This window comes from Heterocephalus glaber, unplaced genomic scaffold, assembly GCF_053883595.1.
Source record: "Heterocephalus glaber isolate CG9 unplaced genomic scaffold, H.glaber_assembly_v1.0 deba00000071, whole genome shotgun sequence".
Classification (NCBI taxonomy): Eukaryota; Metazoa; Chordata; class Mammalia; order Rodentia; family Bathyergidae; genus Heterocephalus; species Heterocephalus glaber.
In genome coordinates this window covers 18,242,916-18,248,915 of record NW_028258137.1, presented here as the reverse complement: position 1 = coordinate 18,248,915, position 6,000 = coordinate 18,242,916, and the positions used below count along the sequence as shown (strand labels likewise).

At 44.8% G+C, this 6,000-nt stretch overlaps 1 protein-coding gene across 2 annotated transcripts in view; it reads left to right on the top strand.

Moving 5' to 3' along the window:
- The first annotated feature begins 696 nt into the window (after positions 1-696).
- Pskh1 (protein serine kinase H1) overlaps positions 697-6,000 on the top strand; it is a 48,915-nt gene continuing 43,611 nt past the window's right edge. Inside the window, exon 1 of one of the 2 annotated variants that reach the window (XM_087205126.1) lies at positions 697-832. The gene's annotated coding sequence lies outside the window, so the exon portion shown is untranslated. The remainder of the gene's footprint in view (positions 833-6,000) is intronic. The other variant, XM_004843001.4, reaches the window with a different exon arrangement.

The window sequence follows — 6,000 nt, the reverse complement described above, 5'->3', positions numbered from 1 at the left end:
CCAACCCTGACTTCACCAATTCAAAGTTAACTATGTGCAATTCTGCTGTGACGGAAGACAAATTAAACATATTTGGGTGTCCGAAATTATTTTTTTGTCCGAAATTATTTTAATCGTAGTTTTAAAAATAGATTCTGGCCGGACGTGGGGTGCACACCTGAAATCCCAGTCCTTGGGAGGGTGAGGCAGGAGGATGGCCGAGAGTTCGAGGCCAGCCTGGGCTACACAGCAAGTTCAAGAACAGCCTGAAGTACACAGCGAGACCTGTCTCAAACAAAACAAAACAACGAAACAACAACAAAACAAAAATAAAAACAGATTTCGTTGATGAAATTTAAGTCAACACTTTGCGTAGATCAAGAGGCAGTTCAGTTCTAGAAACCTGTTTGAAACTCACTGCATTTCCAGCCTCGCTCTTCAAAGGTCTTTTTTCCCAATCAGAAACTTCAAAGTTTCTCTGTACCTCCGGCGCCCCCAGCCTTTTTCTAGCACAGACGACTCCAGCAGCCTGCGGATCCAGCCGTTTTGGGCGACAACAGATCCTGCCCCAAAAAGAGAGCCCGGCCCCGCCCTCACGGGGTTGATTGGCAGGCAGCTCTCCAGTGTGCCCAATAGCCCAGTCGGTCCTTCATAGTGTCCGCCTCCGCCCCATCGCCTCGTAGGCGGCCGGGGTTTGTTTTGGCGTCAAGCGCGCGCTATGATGACGTCACGGCGCTGACCCAGGAGGATGATGGCGACTGCGATGGCGGCGGCGGCGGCAGCAGCAGTGGCCGCGGCCGGGATACGGTTCGCAGAGCCGCCGAGACGCCGAAGAGCCCGCCGCCCGCGCGAGGTGAGGCAATGTGTCTCAGGGCGGCGGCTGGTGGCCGGCGGGCGGGAGGGGCTAACGAGCTGCAGTCGCGATCGTTTCCTGGAGCACAGGGGCCTGCTTTTACGCAACCAGGAGCCCTCCGCCCTTAAGCACAGAGGGCTGGAGAACCCGAGAGCAGGTCGGGCGATGGCTCCTCGGGGTCCCCGGTGTCCAAGACTGGCTTGGCTCTGAAAAGGGCTGCCATGCTGGGAAGCCCTACTCTAGTGGGCCTGGTGAAAGTGGTCAGCTGTCCTGCCTGCAGTTTAGCCGTCCCGCGACCAGCGCGGGTCAGGTTGACCTAACCTGGTGACGAATCTTTGCCTGTTTGCGTCCAGCGCCTGCTGCACACCCTTCCTTTGCAGCTGAACACCAGAGTCTGATGGGGCGACTGATTGCTTCCTTACACTGGCTGGAATAAAGCAGGCCTGGGTCCAGCGTAGTTGCCTTCCTGCAAATCTGTCATCCTTGCAAGGGGAAGCCTAGCTCAGTCATTGTTCTTCAGTGAAGCTACCGACGTTTTAATTCCCACTTGAAAATCGAAATAACCCCTTCATTACCTCTGTTTAAAGCTTAACCCTACAGTCAACACTTGGGGACCTTCCCCCTCAATACTGGAGATTGAACCAGGACCTGCACACTGAGCTACACCCCCAGCCCTTTATTTTAAAAAATTATTTATTTACTTACGTATTTATTTATTTATTTTGGTACCGGGGATCGAACTTGGGTCCTTTCGCTTGCGACACAGGCTGTGGAACCACTGAGCTAAATCCCTGGCCCCTCGGCCCTTTATTTTTAAATTTTGAGACAGGGTCTCGCTAAGTCTCCCAGGTTAGGCTAAAACTTTCGATCCTCCTACCTCAGCCTCTGAGAGTCCTAGGATTGCAGGCATGTGTCACCTCACTTTTGTACTCCCATTAGATAGTTTGTGGTTGAGGAGTGTGAGTCTCCTGTTAGTTCTGTGGTTTTATTCCCTTGTGCTTTAGATATGTTTGTAATACTCTTATACTCTGTCCCTATGGGAAACGTACATGTGCCCTTTAAAGTCCACCTGAAATATTATTTCCTTGGAAAAACCTCCTTTGATTAACATGTGAACATTGACTCCCCTGTGCACCATGCTACTACTTCTGAGTATATCATGTCACATGATGCTTTTACTTTTACATCTATCTGGCTCTGTACTTGGAATAAAGTGGGGGCTCTAGGCTGTCGTGGCTTTCCTTATCATAGCCTGCCTGCTTTCTCCAGGGTGTTCTTTTGTTTTTGTTTTTGTGGTACTGGGGATCGAACTTGGGACCTTGCCCTTGCTTGCAAAGCAGGCAGTGGCACCACTGAGCTAAATCCCCAGCCCTCCAGGGTGTTCTTTTATCTTACTTTTTCCCCTTTTACTCAGTCCAAGCTTATTCTGTAGAGCCAGTTTAACCCCTACTCTTCATTTTTACTTTCTAGAAAAAACTTCCTTACTGTTTAAAAAAAATGTAGGGACTCCAGTAGCTGTAGCATTTGCCGAATCTATTGGAATGGGTTACCTATGTATGAATGGATGCACATTCAGCTATAATAATGAGCACTTATCAGGGCCAAGAACTGGGATAACCACAGCAAACACCTGTGTGTAGGTGCTGCAGCCTCTACCCTGATGGTCTAAAATCTATTGAAGTAGTTTTTCAAGGTATAGACTTGAAGAGTTTCTTTGTAAGATTTTTTTCTTTTTCTTTTTTCTTTTGGTTATATAGATAAATAGGTTTCATTTTGGCATATTTGTACATGCACATGACATACTTTGATCATTCTCACCCATCTTCTGTCCTATTTTTTCTTTTCTTTCTCCCCCCCCCCCCCTTCTCCTCCCCTCCCTCTTCTGTTTTTTTTGTGCTGGAGTTTGAACCCAGGGCCCTGTGCTCTGCCCTTGCTTTCTAAGATTTTGATTCAGAAGATCTGGGATAGATGTCTACATTCTTTTTTTTTTGAGATACGGTCTTGCTATTAGTTCAGGCTGGCCTTAGCACACGCTAGCCTCAAATTCATGGCAGTCCCAGCCTCCCAACTGCTGCCACTACACCTAGGATGAAATTTACATTTTGAAAGAAAACCCAAACCAAGTGACTACATTGGGTTTCTTGGTTGAAGATCTGCATCATTGCAGCAGGAAACTCTTGTCTCTTTCGTCCAGTGGGAAAGGGTAGCTGTGCCTTTTGGACTCCAGTTGTGGTCTCATTCTCTATACCTTGGAACAGAGTATAGTTTGTTGGTTAGAAGTGTGAGCTTTAGAATCAGAAAGGCCTAGACTTAGTTTCTGGCTTTTCTGAGATTTTTTTTTTAATAGCAAACATTTATTAGTACATTAAATTAATTAATATATATTTTGGGTGCATTTTAGACATACATAATGATAACACTCATCTAGCTTTTCTGAGATCTTGAGGCTCTTTGAGTCCTAATTCTTTTTTTTTTTTTAAGACAGGGGTCTTGCTGTGTCCCTCAGGCTGACCTTGAATTTAAGGTGTAGCTCAGGCTGGCTTCAAATTCATGACCATCTCCTGCCTCAGGCTCTGAATGCTGGGATTACAGGCATGCACCACCATGCTTGGCTAATTTCCTTCTAAAATAGAAATAATCATGCCTCCTTCGTGGGGATAGAGTACATATGAGACTCTGTAAATGGAAGTATTGGCCATTCTTCCCAGAGTGTCCCTTGTTAAAAGAAAATCTTGAGGGCTGGGGATTTAGCCAGTAGTTCCGCCGCCTGCCTCACAAGTACAAGGTCCTGAGTTTGATCCCTGGTACTAAAAAAAGAAAAAAAGAAAATCTCTTATTTTTGTGGTGCTGGGGATTTAACCCAGGTCCCTGCACATGCTAGGCAGATGTGTGCTGCCACTGAGCTACATTCTTAGTCACAGAAAAATCTCATCTTTTGTGTGTGGGGGGTGGGGCAGGTACTAGAGATAGAACCCACCTACCTCTCCAGTTCTTTTTTTCTCTTTTCTTTTGAGATTATCTCAATAAGTTGCCCAGCCTGGGTTTGAGTTTGTGATCCTCCTGCCTCAGCATCTCAAGAGTGCTCAGATTAAAGGCAGGTGCCACCATGGTTGGCTTGTTTTTTTATTCTTTTTTGTTTTTGTTTTTGTTTCGGTACCGGGGATCGAACTCAGGTCCTTGCGCTTGCGCAGCAGGCAGCCGAAACCACTGAGCTAAATTCCCGGCCCTTTTTTTTGTTTTGTTTTGTTTTTTTGTACCGGGGATAGAACTTGGGTCTTTGCGCTTGCGCAGCAGTCAGTGAAACCTCTGAGCTAAATCCCTGGCCCTGTTTTTTATTTTTTGGCACAGGGTCTTGCTATATAGCCTGGGCTGGCCTGTTTTGAACTCTTGGTCCTGCTGCTTTAGGCTCTCAAGTGTTGGGATTACAGGCATGTGTCACAGGATGCCTGGCAAAATCTCATCTTAATAAGTGTTTTGCTTTTCAGACTGAACTTTAAGTAGGAAGCTGCCTTGTGTTATGTGACTTCTTCAGGGTCATTTCTGGTTATCAGAGGAAGGTCTAACAACACTGCTTGCTTGTCATCAAGATAAACGCAGTTGGCCATTCTCCTAGAAGAGAATTGGAATGCTAACTCACTAGAAGGTGGGATTGCTGAATAAGCATCTTGTCTGGGTCTAATTGCAATTCTGTACTTAAGTTATATAAATGAGCTAGAGAAAGTGCAGCCTTCAGGAAAATTATTAGAATGACCTTATAGGTTCTGGTGTCTGTAGAATCTGAATATAGAAATAGATGCTGGGATTCTTTTTCAGTCACAAGTTCTTAGTGAAGTGAGTGGGACTTTAGTTTGGCCTTCCATTTTTGTTTTAAGTGTGAACATATTATATGGGCAACTGTGATCCTCTTCACAGATTCCCATCTATATGGTGATGTGAATATTACTCTATAGGTATGCTAAAATATTGTCCCATTAAACTTCAGGATAGCTGAGAACAGCTGTTTCCATTGATGAAGGATCTTATAGAGTAGTGTATCGTTCTCTGTATATATCTTGGCACATGGAGAAAATTTGAGAAGTACAGCTTTGGGAGAAGGTAAGCAGTTCTGCTTATTGACAGCTGGAGAGAGACAATTTATTTGAACTCGAGGTGTTGACTAGGTCATCAGGAATTCTTGGTATAGCACTCAGTTGTCATGTTTGATGTGAGACTAAGGTAAACAATTGGATTTTCATTTTCTGGGAGAAAATTTATCTCCCAGATGGGTGTGGAACCATTTGGGGTGTTTCTTTAGAACAGAGACTAGGGCTGATTTCTTTTTGTCTGTCACAGTCCATGGCAGAGTTCCTGGCCCATAGCAGGAGCTTAGTAGGTCTTTGTCAGCTGAATTTTGGAAGTCTGAAAGAATTCTAGGTATATTAACAGGGTCTGTATTTCTGTTGGTGGGATGTCTTAAATGGAGTTGTGGGTCATGGTAAAATTAGAAGCCCATAGCAAACTTGTGAATGTTTCTCCCTGTTTCAGCCCTAAGACGGGGGTCTCTGCTTACCAGCTAGTACCATGTAGAGCAGTATGTTCAACTGGAGTCCTTGAGAAGTAAGGATCCAAATTCCAAGTTACTGTTTTGTTTTCTTTTGCTCATTTTTTTTTTCCTCTCCGTCAGTACTGGGGATTGAACCTAGGACCTTTGCATTGACATATATCCACAGCTCTGTTTTTAGTTTTATTTTGAGACATCTTGGTCAGTCAGGTTGCCTGGGCTGAACTTTTGAACTTTTGAACTTGCAATATTCCTGCATGCCTCAGTCTCCCAAGTGTTGGGATTATAGGTGTGTGCTATCATGCCTGGCTTCCAGTCCCCGCCCCCCTTTTAAGTATATCCTTTTATTGGTATATTTTAGGTATATAATATAATGACATTCATCATTGGAAATTTGCACCTTTACATACTCTCTTGGTTCTTATTTTTTCCCCCTTCCCCTGGCCTCCCTTCAACCCCTCCATCCCTCCCTATTTACAAAGATTTTGTTTCCATTTTTTCATTTCCTCATATTAATTCCATTCCCTCCTTTCCTTTCCCCTACCTCTCCCACTTCCCCTTCCCCTTTGCCCCTTTTCTTCCTATTTCACATTATCTATTATACCTTTTAGTCCTTATTTACACTTTC